A 17,706-nucleotide genomic window follows, 5' to 3' on the forward strand; every position below is an offset into this window, starting at 1 on the left:
ACATCATATGTCTATATCTTTCTCTCCCTTACATCATACATCTGTTTCTTTCCCCTCTCTCCCTTACATCATACATCTGTTTCTTTCCCCTCTCTCCCTTACATCATACATCTGTTTCTTTCCCCTCTCTCCCTTACATCATACATCTGTTTCTTTCCCCTCTCTCCCTTACATCATACATCTGTTTCTTTCCCCTCTCTCCCTTACATCATATGTCTATATCTTTCTCTCCCTTACATCATACATCTGTTTCTTTCCCCTCTCTCCCTTACATCATATGTCTATATCTTTCTCTCCCTTACATCATACATCTGTTTCTTTCCCTTTCTCTCTTACATCATACATCTGTCTCTTTCCCTCTCTCTCTTACATCATACATCTGTCTCTTTCCCTCTCTCATTACATCATACATCTGTCTCTTTCCCTCTCTCTCTTACATCATACATCTGTCTCTTTCCCTCTCTCTTACATCATACATCTGTCTCTTTCCCTCTCTCTTACATCATACATCTGTCTCTTTCCCTCTCTCTCTTATATCATACATCTGTCTCTTTCCCTCTCTCTCTTATATCATACATCTGTCTCTTTCCCTCTCTCTCTTATATCATACATCTGTCTCTTTCCCTCTCTCTCTTATATCATACATCTGTCTCTTTCCCTCTCTCTCTTATATCATACATCTGTCTCTTTCCCTCTCTCCCTTATATCATACATCTGTCTCTTTCCCTCTCTCTCTTATATCATACATCTGTCTCTTTCCCTCTCTCTTACATCATACATCTGTCTCTTTTCCTCTCTCCCTTACATCATACGTCTGTCTCTTTCACTCTCTCTCTTACATCATATGTCTGTTTCTTTCCATCTCTTCTGTCTCTTACACTCTATTTTCTCTCTTTCACCTTCTCCCTCTCACTAGTTTTATCTATGCATTTTCTCTCTTTGTTCTGTGTCTCTGTCACCTCCCTCTCACTAGTTTTATCTATGTATTTTCCCTCTTTGTTCTGTCTCTCTTTCACTTTCTCCCTCTCACTAGTTTTATGTATGTATTTTCTCTCTTTGTTCTATCTCTCATCTTCTCCCTCTCACTAGTTTTATCTATGTATTTTCTATCCCTGTGTCCCACTCTTGTGTCATATCTTGCCCTTCATGTCTATAAATCCGCTTATTGTCACCCAGCCATTGCCCTCCGTGTGCCTTGGATCGTGCAGCATTCATGGGAGAGCTCATAGGGACACACATTCCATTGTTAATCACATTACGTACTGCGTATATAGCACTTACAACATCTGCTTGAGGTGTTTTTGGGTCACTATTGTCTGAGTGAGGCTAAGAGCCATTTCGTATCGGTGATAGTGAGGGTGTCTGATAAAGGCTTCCAGACTTTATTTTCTTGTGATATTGCCTTAATGGTGGCACAAATCCGAGCTGATAACTCTTCACCGATAGAAACTCTAACCATTTCCTCCTTTATCTAAATACACTGTTCATATTAGATGCCACATTCTCCCTCCTCCCAAATAGTGCATAACTCTACTTAATAAAGGGACTTTAAAGGGACACTAAACTCACATGTTTTTATTTCATGATTCAGATAGCGCATCACTTTTAAGCAACTTTCTAATTTACTCCTATTATCAATTTGTCTTCGTTATTTTAGTATCTTTATTTGAAAAAGCAGAAATGTAAGCTTTGGAGCCAGCCCATTTTTGTTTCAGAACCTGGGTTACGCTTGCTTATCAACAAGCGCTATCCAGGGTGCTGAACCTAAAATGAGCTTCCTCCTAAGCGCTACATTCCTGATTTTCAAATAAAGATAGCAAGAGAACAAAGAAAGATTGATAATAGGAGTAAAATAGAAAGTTGCTTAAAATTGCTGCTCTATTTGAATCATGAAAGAAAAAAAATGGGTTTAGTGTCCCTTTAAACAGTATGAGATTGTAATATAATAAATGTTTAATTAGGTCTAGTTAAAAAAAAACTTTGCAATACACTTTCATTATTTATTTTGTTCCATTTTCCTGATATTTAACTCTGAAAGTTGTTGGTTTCAAAATTCCACTGAGTCTCTATAAAGTATTGGGCGTCTCCTTGTTTGAACTTAAGTTTTTCCTTCATCTACTTTTCCTGCTGATGATTTAAAAAAATAAATAAAAACAAAACAGTCAATAAAAGAGACTGTCTGAACAAGGATACGTGAAACATAGGATTATCTAAAAGGTTTCCATGCAGCCTTGTTTGCAAAAACAGACATAAATAGAAAACTAGTTCAAATATGGCTGCGGCACCCATTATTTTATAGAAACTAAACCTTTACACATGACAACTCAATATTTAAACAACTAATATTGAAAAATTCTACATTAATGTGTCACAAGAATAGTTTAATGCATTGAAACAGTGCAGTCAAAACTATGGGCCCCAAGGCCACATATGCCCACCCCTCATGGGTTTTTGTGTGGCCCCCAGCACCACTGAGTTGAAAACAGAAATCGGTGATTTCTTATCAAATGTGCAGTTACATTTAATGACTTAATTACCATTTTAACTAAAAATGGGATTACAATCTAATTGTATTTGTATTATAAATGTTAGGGTAATGTTATGTGGCCCCTGGGTAATCTCTCTATATGTGACCGACCCTGCATATGAAATCGTTTGTCTTATTGCATATATTTACCCACCCACAAAGGGGTTAAACACATACTTAAAGGGAAATGAAACAAACTTTTTTTCTTTCATGATTCAGACATAACATACAATTTTTTTTTCCAATTTACTTCTATTATCAAATTGACTTTGTTCCCATATTATTCTTTGTTGAAGAGATATCTAGATAGTTAGCGTGCACGTGCCCGGAGCTCTACATGACAGGAAATAGTGCTGTCATCTAGTGCTCATGTTAATGTATAAGATTGTTGCAAAACTGCTGCCATATAGCATTGCAGACACGTGCACGCTCCTGAGCTAACTTTTCTGTTTTTGAATAAAGTATAAGATGAATACGAAGAAAGTTTGATAATAGAAGTAAATTAGAAAGTTGTTGAAAATGGTATGCTCTATCTGAATCATGAAATAAAATGTTGATTTTTATATCCCTTTAAAGCCGGCTCTGGAGCAGCATTACACTTTCACATCAGGGCTAAACACGGCAGGTGCCTCTGAGTTTGGCACAGAACCAGTAGTGTATTATTGCTGGCCCAGAGCTCACTTATGCAGGGAGTTAAACACATAGTTATAGTCAAGCAGTGGTAGAATAGGAATATGCTCTAATACATTTGAGTACCTTCTTAGTGCACCTTTATTAATATTATCGGTTATTTGTAGAGCGCCAACAGATTCTGCATAGGCTGTATACAAGGAAACATTTATAGGGATCAAATGGGTAGAGGGCCCTGCCGAGAGTCGCACTGTTGTAGTCAGCTCTTAAAGGGATAGTCTACACCAGAATTTTTATTGTTTTAAAAGATAGATAATCCCTTTATTACCCATTCCCCAGTTTTGCATAACCAACACAGTTATATTTATATACTTTTAACCTCTGTGATTATCTTGTATCTAAGCCTCTGCAAACTGCCCCTTTTTTCAGTTCTTTTGACAGACTTGCAGTCTAGCCAATCAGTGCCTGCTCACAGATAACTTCTCGTGCACGAGCACAGTGTTATCTATATGAAATACATGAACTAACACCCTCTAGTGGTGAAAAACTGTTAAAATGCAATCTGAAAGAGGTGGGCTTCAAGGTCTAAGAAATTAGCATATGAACCTCCAAGGTTAAGCTTCCAACTAAGAATACCAAGAGAACAAAGCAAAATTGGTGATAAAAGTAAATTGGAAAATTGTTTAAAATTACATGCTCTATCTGAATCATTAAAGTTTATTTTGGCCTAGACTGTCCTTTTAAGAAGGTGATCTGCAAGCAGCATGGCTCTTAGGCTTACATGCTAAGGGGGTTCAGGGGATAGCAGTGGAGGAGAGGAACCGGTATAAAGAAAGCTTAGTGTAAGTTGTCTCTTTAACATGATAGACCCGGAGCAGAGCTTTTGTTGTCCGTCTATGCTGAGCTCTGTCTCCTGGGTTTAGCAGACTCTTAGTCAACTGAATATTTGTTGCAAAGGCCCCTTGGAGCCAGTTAGTCATAATTACATTCCAGTCTTTACTCATTCTAAGCATTATCTTCCAGTCTTAGTTCTGTTATTTTTTATGCGTTTTCCCCTTTAGCTATGATATTTTTCTTCTTATTTCATTCTAAAACGCTTGTAAGATTTTGATCTAATGTCTTCACTATTCCATTTTAAAACCTGAAGTCTTTTTATCTTGTAACAGTTCATCTGGCAGTGATTTGTCATTTCCCCGTTGCGCGCCTTCGGGTTTTATCTCATCACTAGGTTTCCTATAAGTTCCCTCTTTTATTGTGTTCGTTTGCAAGTCTGATGTCTTCTTTGAGTTTTCACTTGCAATGTGACAAGCAGTTTTGCACTGAGGTCTGTATAAGTTAGAAGCTTTTGAAATGATTGAGTGACGCAATGTAAAATAAGTTCTGTGTAATTGTAAATTTTCGTTTTTGGTCTCATTGTATGACAGTAATAGAACTTGTGCGCTGCAGTATAAGAAGTCATTTGGCTGGTCATGTAATTTTCAGAGCTAAGTAAGAGGTAGCTTAAAGGGACACTGAACCCAATTGTTTTCTTTTGTGATTCAGATAGAGCATGACATTTTAAGCAACTTTCTAATTTACTCCTATTATCAAATTTTCTTCATTCTCTTGGTATCTTTATTTGAAATGCAAGAATGTAAGTTGATGCCAGCCCATTTTTGGTGAACAACCTGGGTTGTCCTTGCTGATTGGTGGATAAATTCATCCACCAATAAAATAGTGCTGTCCAGAGTACTGAACTACTAAAAAAGCTTAGATGCCTTCTTTTTCAAATAAAGATAGCAAGAGAACGAAGAAAAATTGATAATAGGAGTAAATGAAAAAGTTACTTAAAATTGATCACGAAAGAAAAAATTTGGGTTCAGTGTCCCTTTAAAGGGATATAAAACCCAAACATTTTCTTTCATGATTCAGATAATTTAAAAAAGTTTGCAATTTACTTCTATTTTCAATCTTGCTTTGTTCTCTTGTTATTCTTTGTAGAAGAGATATCTAGATAGGTAGTGTGCATGTGTCTGGATCACTACATGACAGGAAATAGCGCTGCCCTTATTATTATTATCGGTTATTTGTAGAGCGCCAACAGATTCCGCAGCGCTAATCTGCCATCTAGTGCTCTTGCTAATGTAAACCATTGTTGCAAAACTGCTGCCATATATTACTGCAGACACGTGCACGCTCCTGAGCTCACCTTGCTGCTTTTTAACAAAGGATAACAAGAAAACAAAGAAAATTTGACAATAGAATCACATTGGAAAGTTGTTTCAAATTGTCTGTTCTGTCTGAATCATGAAAGAAAAGTTTTAGGTTTTAAGTCCTTTGAAGTACAAGAAAGGTTTAAGAAGCACAATTTTAGCTCACATGATCGTCTATTAAATGTAATGACCTCAGCTTGGGCATCTAACCTTAGGGTCTATATTGTAGTCTGCCAGAGTTTCCTCCCCTAATAATACCCACAACAGTATTTATAAGCGTAGCCTAAAGTGATCCTGAACATAGCTCTTCTGTGCCCTACAAATGCGTTTGTTTTATTGGCAAATCTTGTACAGCTAGTGTGGTCAGCAGACCTCCATAAAAATACCACAGATACAGCAAGGGATTGTGGGAAATGGTTGGTGGAGTCTTGCTCAGAAATCAGATTAGACCCTAAATACATGGCCCTGACAGCGATACGTACATCAGACTTTCTATTGGACTATTTGCCCCTTTATTTCATATACTGGACAGAATACCGCTTTAATGGGACAGTCTAAACTAAAATTGTTAGTGTTTTTAAAGATAGATAACACCTTTACCACCCATTCCCTAGCTTTGCATAACTAACATTGTTAGATTAATTTACTTATAACATTTAAACCTATAAATGTCTGCCTGTTTCTAAGCCACTACAGACAGCCTCTTATCACATGCTTTTGTATTTGCTTTTCACAACAGGAGACTGTTAGCTCATGTAGGCCATATAGATAACAATGTGTTCATACCCGAGGAGTTATTTAAGATTTAGCACAACACTGCACTAAATGCAAGTCACTAGATAATAAACAACAAGTCATGTGATCAGGGGGCAGTCTGCAGAGACTTAGATGCAAGGTTATCACAGAGGTAACAAGTGTATTAATATAACTGGGTTGGTTCTGCAAAACTGGGGAATGGGTAATAAAGGGATTATTTATCTTTTAAAACAATAACAATTCTATTGTAGAATGTCCCTTTAAGTAATCTTTTTTTTTTTTGTACCTAAAGTTCCTAACGAAAACAAAATGAATGACTCTAATAAACGCACAAAAATTTAGTTCTGGTCTGATATCGGTCCCATTTCCATTCGTCCTCTCAGTATGGCACCGAAGGCACGAATGGACCAATGTCTCCTTTCAAGTATTTCAGTGGTTATTAAAAAAACTACACAGCCTATGAAATAGTAGGTTTTTGAAATGTAAAGGCAGAAATAGCAACAATGTAAATGTGACACTTTTTCCATCTGTCATGTGATCTTCAAACAAACAAATATCCAGAGAAAAACAGTTAATAATAAGGAACATTTTAAATAATAATAATAAAAGAAAAAACAAAATTTATGCTTACCTGATAAATTTATTTATTCGATATGTGGTGAGTCCACGGGTTCATCTTAATTACTGTTGGGAATACCACTCCTCGCCAGCAGGAAGAGGCAAAGAGCACCACAGTAAAAACTGTTAAGTATCACTTCCCTATCCATAACCCCCAGTCATTCGACCGAAAGTAAATGGAGAAAGGAAAGTGACACAAGGTGCGGAGGTGACTGAGGTTTAGTCAAAAACCTAAAACAATTACCCAAAAAACAAAGGGTGGGTCTGTAAACTCACCACATCTCTAATAAATAAATTTATCAGGTAAGCATACATTTTGTTTTCTTCTAAAGATGTGGTGAGTCCACAGGTTCATCTTAATTACTGTTGGGAACCAATACCCAAGCTTGAGTACACCGATGAATAGGGAGGGATAAAAAACCAGCATGCCTAAACAGAAGACACCACTGCTTGAATAGCCGAGGCAAAAGTATCAAATCTGTAAAATTTAGAAAAAGTATGCAAAGACGACCAAGTTGCAGCTTTGCAAATCTGCTCCATAGAAGCTTCATTTTTGAAAGCCCAAGAAGAGGCTATGGCTCTGGTGGAATGAGCCTTAATCCTCTCTGGAGGTTGTTTCCCAGAGGACTCATAAGCCACGCGAATCACACTCCTCAACCAAAGAGCTAGAGTAGGGGCAGACGCCCTCTGACCTCTATACTTCCCAGAAAAGCGAACAAATAGAGCGGAAGACTTCCGAAAGTCTTTAGTCGCTTCCAAGTAAAATTTAAGAGCGCAAACCACATCCAGATTATGCAACAAGCGCTCCTTGTCTAAAGGAGGCTTCGGACACAGGAAAGGAACAACAATTTCCTGATTAATAGTGTTAGTATATAAAACCTTGGGAAGAAATCCCAACTTAGTACGAAGAACAGCCTTATCAGCATGAAAAATGAGATAAGGAGAATCAAACTGTAAAGCGGAGAGTTCAGATACTCTCTGAACAGAAGAAATAGCCAACAAGAACAAACCTTTCCAAGACAAAAGTTGAATGTCAAGGGAATGCATCAGCTCAAACGGACGCCGTTGTAAACCCTTAAGCACAAGATTAAGGCTCCAAGGAGGAGCAATCACCTTAAACACTGGCCTAATTCTGGCTAAGGCCTGATAAAAAGACTAAACGTCTGGCACATGTGATAAGGCCGAAATTTTACCCTTCAGGGTACTAACAGAAAAGCCTTTATCCAGACCCTCCTGAAGAAAGGATACTATTCTTGGGATCCTAACCTTACTCCAAGAATATCCCTTAGCTTCACACCAAAAAAGATATTTCCTCCATATCTTATGGTAAATCCTTCTAGTGACCGGCTTACGAGAATGGATCAGTGTCTCAATCACTGACTCTGAAAAGCCTCGCTTAGATAGAATCAAGCGTTCATCGAGATTTGGATGAAGAAAAGGCTGCTGAAGAAGAAGGTTCTTCCTCAGGGTAAGCTTCCACGGAGGTAGAATTGACAACTCCACTAGATCTGCATACCAGATTCTCTGAGGCCAAGCTGGGGCGATTAGAATCAACGATGCTCGTCCCTGTCTTATACGGGCAATCACCCGAGACAGGAGGCCAAACGGAGGAAAAAGATAAGCCAACTGGAAGTCCCACGGAACTACCAGGGCGTCTATTAGAAAGGCCTGAGGATCCCTTGACCTGGAACCGTACCTTGGAAGCTTTGCATTTTGGCGGGATGCCATGAGATCCAACTCCGGCATCCCCCATCTGGATACCAGTTTGGAGAACATTTCCGGATGGAGTTCCCATTCCCCCGGATGGAAAGTCTGCCTACTTAGAAAATCCTCTTCCCAGTTGTCTACTCCCGGGATGTGGATGGCTGACAGACAACAACAGTGGTCTTCCGCCCACTGAATGATCCGAGACACCTCCCTCATCGCTAGGGAACTTCGTGTTCCCCCCTGATGGTTGATGTACGCTACTGATGTTATGTTGTCTGATTGGAATCTGATAAACTGGTTCGAGGCCAACTGAGGCCAACACAGAAGCGCATTGTAAATTGCTCTTAACTCCAGAATGTTGATTGGTAGTTTGGACTCCTCCTGAGCCAGACTGCCCCCAACCCACTAGGCTGGCATCTGTAGTCACTATCACCCAAGATGGTCTCCGAAAGCAAGTGCCCTGGGACAGTTGCTCCCGAGAAAGCCACCAATTAAGAGAATCCTATGTCTTCTGATCCAACACTATCTTTGGAGAAAGATACAGATAATCTCCATTCCACTGATTGAGCATGCATAACTGTAAAGCTCTCCGATGAAAAAGAGCAAATGGCACGATGTCCATGGCTGCCACCATCAGTCCAATTACTTTCATACACTGAGGAACTGAAGGACGAAGTGTCTCCTGAAGGACTCGACAAGCCGATAGGTGTTTGACTGTTCTGATCTTCGTCAGGAATATCTTCATCAGAACAGAGTCTATAATCGTCCCTAAGAACACAACTCTTGTTGCTGGAACCAGAGAACTATTTTCCACATTTACCTTCCACCCGTGAGACCGGAGGAAGGAGAGTAACATCTCTGTGTGAGATGCCGCCTTTTGAAATGAGGGAGCCTGAATTAGAATGTCGTCCAGATAGGGGGCCATTGCTATCCCCCTTGACCGGACCACTGCTAGAAGGGCCCCTATAACCTTTGAGAATATTCTGGGAGCTGAAAGGTGAGATGGCTGGTCTTGCTTTACCTATTATCGAATTATATAATATTGCTAGTCTTGCAAAAATTGCGATAGACTGGCTGGCAGACTCTAATCATTTCTCCACCCTGGAGATTGAAAGAGATATTATCTTTCCCTTTTCTTTGAAAGCTATTCTACATTTTTCCTATAAAAAATTGCCCTCTAATATTATAGAATTGGTATCTTTAAAAGATATATTATCATAGTTTGGCAGAAGCTTTGCACCTGGCTGGGAATAGACTATTCTTTTTCGGAATTCCTGCCTATAATAGGTAATGTTGACTTTATCCCGGGATATAGTCAGGCTGTATTTAATTAATGCGCTGAGAAAGGACTAAAATATATATATCAAATAATCTCTAGTGATGGTCATACTATTTCATTTGAATCTTTAGCTTCCCAATTTGGCCTTCCTAAAAATAATTTCTTTGCCTATTTACAGATAAGACATTACGTAAGTAGTCGTAGATGGGATTGGAACCATTTGCATGCGTGGTCTGATATTTGGATATGTATTCACAAATTTAGGGCTGGACTATTTTCTATTTCGCTTATGTATGATATCATGCTGCTCAAACAAGTTCACTATCATTGAATAAGTTATGTGATGCAGGGTTGCGTTACTTTCCAAATCTAGATATTGAAAAGATCAAATTAAGTTGTACTTCAGTAAATAAATGTAGAATTTCAACAAGTTGGAAGGAATCTCACTTTAAATGAATAAATAATTACTATATAGCGCCCTCTGTCTAGAGTATCTAGAATTTATCCTACTCAAATAGCTCGCTGCCTTCGCTGTTCCTATCCCAAAGCAGATTTACTTCATATGCTTTGGTATTGCCCTAGAACACTTCAAATGTGGAAGAAAGTTCTGTTTTGGCTTAACATTTTCGTTCAAATATCTTGTTAGATCCAGAAAACATTATCTTTCTCAATATTCAAGTTAAAGATTCCACCCTTCAGTCAAATGTTTTGAATACAATAATTCTACTAATCAGACATTTATTAGTTAAAAATTGGAAAGCAAAATCAGCTCCCTCTGTCTCTCATCATTAAGGAAATATAAAACCAAATAATATTTTAATCTTTTCATACAAAACTTGCAAAAGAAAAGGAAAAAAAAAGTTTCTGATTGGCTGGTTACCTATAATTAAATCTTATGCACCTCATATTCAAAAATATATACTTTCCCCATTTACAAGTTCTGACAGCTTCGCAGAATTGGTCTTATATGACAAATTCCCAGTTTCTTGGATTTCCTGTTATAGAGAGCTATTTTAAATTTTAAGAAGGTGGAAGGTGTGGAGTTAGTGAGGGATACCGGGGACCCCTTTTTCTCCCTTTTCCTTTTTTTTTCTTTTTTCTATTTTTCTTTGTCTTATCCTTAAAGAGAAAAACAGCATAATGAGGATTCAGAACCCTTAAAAAAATTAAATACAAATTGTGTCAACTTCTGCTCTAACATTTATTAACATTTATTAACGATGTATTTATTACAGTGTTATTGTTTATATCATGTGTTCAGTTTTGTCTCTGTAATCAACATCACATGGTCTTGGTACACCTTGTGCGGTGTGAAAGAGACTAACAATGTGTGGTTGTATCATATGCTTGCCATGAATAAAATACTAATAAAAAAAACAAAAAAACACTCCTGGTTTCTTCCACTCTTGCGCTTTGAATTCCTTAGCCCTATCTGGAACCGGAAAAACCTCAGAAGAGGAAGGAACATCAAAGAAACTTTTAAGTTTATTGGACTTCTTAGACGTTACTACTGCCTGAGAATCAGAATCGTCCAAAGTAGCTAAAACCTCCTTTAGTAACACCCGGAGGTGTTCTAGCTTAAACCTGAAGGAAGAACCTTCACTCTCAGAGAAGGGCATTATACTGTCTGAATCTGAAATCTCACCCTCTGAGCGAGAATTCTCCTCATCCTCCGATCTTAAAGGAACCCGAGGGTCAGCATTAGAAACAGATACCCTAGTCTCTGAAACCCTAGATTTCCTCTTGCGCTTCCCTGAAAATCTGTGAAACTCGGCTAAGGCTGCAGATATCGCTGAGGACAACTGCGCAGCAATCTCTGCCTTTAAAAATGCTCCGCTGGGAGTTAAAGAGGAACCGCAGGACACAGTGTTAGCTGCCATAGAGGCTTGAGACAAAATGGGGGAAGGTCCTGGCACAACATCCTCCTGAGAGACATAAGGCTCAACATTTAAAAAACGTGTGGCGCTGCAATTCATGCGTCTAAACACAATAAACAGGGATTGAAATGAGTGGAATCAGACATAACTGGTATTATTCTCTATTCAAACTCTCTAGCGTTTAATATACAACAAGAATTAAACAATTCAAAAGAATACGTTTTTAATAAACACTTTTAATAAAATTACCTCAGAAAAAAACCTCCCTCCGCACCTCAGTATACCAAGGTGCTCTTACCACCACTTGAAGCAGATCAACCCTGTAACGTATCACTGGCGCTCCTAAAGCGCTCCTCACTACACAGCAAGAATTCACAAAGAGCCGAAATGCGCAGGCCCAATGACGCCAACGACGTCCGAAGGTGCGAAAACGCTCTCATGGTCTGAACAAGGAGGTGGGCGTAGTTACAACCTGCCCGGAAACCGAAGCAAAATAAACCGTTTAACTAATAATAAACAGTGCAGCTAAAAAACACAAAAAAAATAAATTAGCTTGAGACTCTTCAGTCTTACATGTCTCTATAACCTGTGCCTGCGAGCATGTCTACTAACAACACCCATCCCATGATTGCATTATCCGTCCCTTACATTAAATAAAACAGGTATTCTGAAGTGCCCCTCTCCCCATAGGAAGGAAAACAGCACTTACCTGCTCTGCTGTTTGACATGACGACAGCTCTTAATATGAGAGGACACATTCTCCTCACAGCGACTAGGATAACGTCGGTAGCCAACTAACAAACTTAGATACCTAAAATCAGGGAAGTTTAGGTAGAGAAAACGGAGCAAGCACCCCTTTGCAAGTTCTCCACCGCTTTAAAACCACCACAGCTCGACTGCAAAGACTAACGTGGGCTAGGTTATACTCTGTAGATTGATTGAAGACTCAATCTTCTTTGAAAATATAATTTTAATTACACACAAAAAAATCACCTCTTCCATGCACATAGAGCCAAAGAGAATGACTGGGGGTTATGGATAGCAAAGTGATACTTAACAGTTTTTACTGTGGTGCTCTTTGCCTCCTCCTGCTGGCGAGGAGTCGTATTCCCAACAGTAATTAAGATGAACCCGTAGACTCACCACATCTTTAGAAGAAAATTATAACAAAAAATATTGAAAAACAAATGAGGTACAACAATCACATAAAGGATTTCACAAAAGTTTTAACCAGACATGAGAGCTTTAAATGGACAGTATACTGTAAAATAGTTTTTCCCTTAATGTGTTTACAATTGCTTTTTTTTACCAACTGCAGAGTAAAAATGTATGAAAACTAGCTTTTTAAGATTTATTTGTGTATATTAAAGTTCTGATTTTGAGTTTTGAAGCCACAACCTAATAAAATGGGTTGAGCTTGTAGGTATAATCAGATCTCATTACTTTATACATGCTTCTTTATCTTATATCTGTAGGTATTATTAGATCTAATTACATTATCACTTTGTGTACATATACATGCTTCTTTATCTTATATCTGTCCATAAACCAATCACCAATACTTGGAGAGAACAATAGAAAATCAACATTTTATTACCTTATCTCTGCTCTATTTCACTGGGACCGTCATTTCTTCTGCTGGCTGTATTTACACAGCTTATCTATAGCTTGGACCTGCGGCCACAAACTTTCAGAATAGGTGTGGATACCACTGGCTAAATCTACTATTTCAAATGCCAATATAAGAGTAAATGAGCTACTTGTAAACAATTTAATACACTCCAGCAGGTAAAGTGGATCATTGGGAACAAATTAAAGGGGAGAAAATTTTTGAGTAAACTGTGTCTTTAAGGGAAATGAAACCCAAACATTGGGGCCGATTAATCAATGTCTGGCAGCGGATCATGCCCGCCAGACATCGCTGAATGCCAACAGCATATGCTGTCGGCATTTAACATTGCACAAGCAGTTCTGGTGAACTACTTGAGCAATGCCGCCCCCTGTAGATTCGAGGCCAATCGGCCGCTAGCAGGCTGTGTCAATCAACCCGCTGGTACACAATCGGGCGGATTGCTGTCCGTCACCTCAGAGGAGACGTATGTGTTAGGTGCAGCGGTCTTAAGACCGCTGCTTCTTAACTCCTGTTTCCGGCGAGCCTGAAAGCTCGCACGGAAACAGATGCATTGGGGCCAATTGACTGTTTGATAAATCGGCCCCATTTTCTTTTGTGACTCAGACATAGCATACAATTATAAAACAGTTTATTTACTTCAATTAACAAATGTGCTTCATTTCTATGATAGTCTATGTTGAAGAGATACCTAGGTAGGCATTTTGAGTACTATATGGCAGGAAATAGGGCTGCCCTTTAGTACTCTTGCAACACGTTCTTGACACCATAGCACAGGCATTGTCCTGCTCCACCAATAAAGCAGAGGCCCAGAGAGACAGTTGTCCTTATTAGCCAGTGATGATTAGAAGGAAGTACAAACCCAGAATGTCAGGATTACATTCAACCTAAACAGCTTTTACTTAAAGGGACATGAAACCCAAACTTTTTATTTCAGGATTCAGATAAAACAAAAACTTTTAAACAACTTTCTAATTTACTTCTTTTGTCAAATGTTCTTCATTCTCTTGGTATCATTTGCTGAAGGAGCAGCATTGCACTGCTGAGAGTTAGCTGAACACATCTAATGAGCCAATCATAAGAGACAAATGTGTGCAGGCACCAATCACCTGTTACCACTCACAAGGTGTAGGATATGCACATATTTTTTAACAACAGATACCAAGAGAACAAAATGCATTTGAAATTATAAGTGAATTTAAAAGTGTCTTACATTTTGCATGCACTTTCTGATCTATGCCATTTTATTATTGACTTTCCTATCCCTTCTTTAGATAAAACATAGTTTAGACATGTGTAAATGCTGCTGTTTCATATGCACGGCTGAACATTTTTAAGTAAAATGTCCCTTTAAGTGACCCGTTTTTGCTATATTTTTCTAGACAGCTTGTGTAAATGCCAGATTATCTAGTTAAATACTGGGTACCTCTCAACCATGATCACAGCATAATCCTGAGGTTGTGCTGTCACTCCTAGGAGCTCATAGAATGCAACGTGTCCTGTTGGTCATGCAAATAATTATTATTTTTGTATACACATCTATAATAGGCATAATTTTATCTACAAGAAGTTCCTAAAGATTATTGTAAAAACTATTGGTTTTATAAAAAAACATTGAAATCATTTCATTTAAAGCAAGTTAAAGGTTCTTTGTACTCATGGAAGCAGTTGATAAGAGTTAAAGGGATAGTCTAGTCAAAATGATGATCCATGATTCAGATAGAGCAGCAATTTTAAGCAACTTTCTAATTTTACTCCTATTATCACTTGTTTTCTTCGTTCTCTTGGTATCTTTATTTGAAAAATGCAAGGATGTAAGCTTAGGAGCTGGCCTATTTTTGGTTCAGCACCTGGGTAGCGCTTGCTGATTGGTGTTTAAATGTAGCCACCAATCAGTAAATACCACCCAGGTGCTGAGCCTACCTAGCTATGCTTTTCAAAAAAGGATACCTAAATAACGAAGCAAATTAGATAATAGAAATAAATTGGAAAGTTGTCTAAGATTGTATACTCTGTCTGAATCATGGAGTGAGAAAAAAAAATTGGTTTTCCTGTCCCTTTAAAATATACAAAAATACCAGGAACCAATCAGGAAAAGCTTAGTGACATTGGCAACTCATGGTATCATATGAAATAGTGTAGTCATGCTGCTTTTCCCCCAGCGAGGTCTCACGTGTGCAAATGTTGCGATTATTACTCACAGTCACAGGATATTCCGATCAGGTATCGGACACATATGGAGCAGGGTTATTTTGTTGTTTTGTATTTTTCTGAAAAGACATAGGGCCCGATGATAAAAAAACTCATCGGCATAGAGAGACATCATGTAACATTTGGGGGATTTTTTTAAAGACCTTATATTGTAATATAGGAGTCTCTTCTGCACACGCAGACCTCTGTATAGTGAGATAACATCTCTCAAACTAAAAAATGTTTTCTAACATTCTTTTTGGCCCCTCACTGTACTGACAAGATTTATTAGATCATCTCGGCAGAGCAGAGAGCCTTAGTTCATCAGACCCATAATATGAACCTCACAGTGAGAGAGGAGGCAGCATAAGCGCCATGAAGTGAATTTACTATTATGGGTTTCTATTCCCAAAAGAAGAATACTGTTTTACTTTAAAGTCAATAAATAACATCCTAAAGCACAAATTATTTTACTTATTTAGTAAATCAGAAAATGGCTGATGATTGGTAGGTACTTGTGACTGCTGCCCCTGATTGGTCGATTATCTGTGTCTTGCTCAGGGGCTATAATACTTGAGGCTCCAGAATGAGATTTTTCTTGTGCATACTTTCCAATATTTGCAGCTAGGTATTAGGGACTCAGGAGGTTGAGGGAGGGGGGCATTGCCATTTTGTGGGTGGGGCAGTGTTGAGGGGGGAGTGACCACTGGTGAATAGTGGGCGGGGTCATGGGCATATCTGGGAAATCGGTGGGTGTGCTTGGCAGTTTGTGGGTGTGTCTGGGCAGTTTGTGGGTGTGTCTGGGCAGTATATGAGTGGGGCAAAGGGTAAATTCTGCAAATAGTTACATATGACTGCCTCACAGGGACATAGCTCCGAATAAGGGGCGGACCCTCTCAAATAGTTACAATTGGGAGGTCTGCCTGTGTGTTTAACACATAGTAACCTAGTGTGAGTAATGCAAACATTACATGCTCACACAGATTAGAACATGGCATTTTGCTTTAGAGTGCCCCTTTAAATGTATCACTGATTCTGCTGCATATATTACCACTCATAGCTTCATTCTTTATTGTATGACATTATCAAAACGAACACTGATAAAACCAAATAAGCTTTAGAGTAAGTTTGTCCCCTGTAGTTTGTAACATACATACAGTTTGCTTTGAAGACATGTTATGAAGATCTGTAAATGTTGCAGCTGATTGCACAGATTGAAATACTATCAGAGTATTGTTTTGCCGAATTTTCTGTGCCTCTCTGGAAGCAAAGTGGTTAACCTTACGAACAACATGTTTTATTATATGACATATACAGGGATGGATTTCTCTTTAGGCAAATTGAGGCAACTGCTGAGGGACACTTTATAGCTTTGCATACTCTCCATGTGATCGTGCATTCTGTGTTCTGAACACCTGGCTGCCTATCACAACCAATCAAAAACTATACTCGGGGATGCATAGGGTCTTCATAGGCTGGTAGCATTGAGTGTGCATATTAGTGGTGACATAGGGCTAGCATGTAAGTTCATTGCTTCACCTCCTGTATGAATTCAATTGTCAGTTGAATTGTACTGTATATTTAAAATATCATGTACTCAGTTCTGCAGAATATTCTTATCAGTTATTTGTAGAGAGGCAACAGATTCTGCAGCGCTATAAACACAGATATGATATGCATGGTAATATCTATAGGGTACAAGTGGCACGGTTATAAATCAGCTCTCATGAAGGTGATCTACAAACAGCTGAGCTTGTAGGCTACATGCTATGGGGGTTTATAGGGATAACAAAAGAGGGGAAGAACCCAGGTTAGAAAAGGTTAGCTTATATTATATGCATCCCTGATGCCATATTGGGCTCGATTTATCAGACAAGGGTGGACATATTCGCCCCTGTCCACCCCAGCTCTTCTCTGGGCAGCAGCAATCCACTGTCGGAATTTAACATTGCACTATTTTGCGCTAGCGTGCAATCCTGCCCCCTGCCACGCACAGCGCATCACGCTCGGTCAGGAATTGTCCCCGGAGCTGACTGGGGAGAATGAAATTCTCACTTAAGAGGTGGTGATGAGGTTGGGGGATCAGCCGTCTGATGACCGCTGCTTGATAAATTGTTACTGCAGGTTCTCTTGTGAGAAAGTGCAACCATAAGGAGGAGAAGGGCTTAGTCCATTAGGGCTTTATATGTATGATTTGCCTTAGTACAGTCTTGCCAGTGCTGTGTTTGGATGCATTTAGTTGCTTGATGAATTTGAACTGCAACGTACAAAACAGAGGGAGTTGTGCAATGCATATTGGC

General features: G+C 38.8%; 1 protein-coding gene across 1 annotated transcript in view; it reads left to right on the forward strand.

The window, feature by feature from the left end:
- TLCD3B (TLC domain containing 3B) overlaps positions 1–17,706 on the forward strand; it is an 83,675-nt gene that overhangs the window by 37,446 nt on the left and 28,523 nt on the right. The gene's annotated exons all lie outside the window — the stretch shown is intronic.

Source organism: Bombina bombina, chromosome 11, assembly GCF_027579735.1.
Source record: "Bombina bombina isolate aBomBom1 chromosome 11, aBomBom1.pri, whole genome shotgun sequence".
Classification (NCBI taxonomy): Eukaryota; Metazoa; Chordata; class Amphibia; order Anura; family Bombinatoridae; genus Bombina; species Bombina bombina.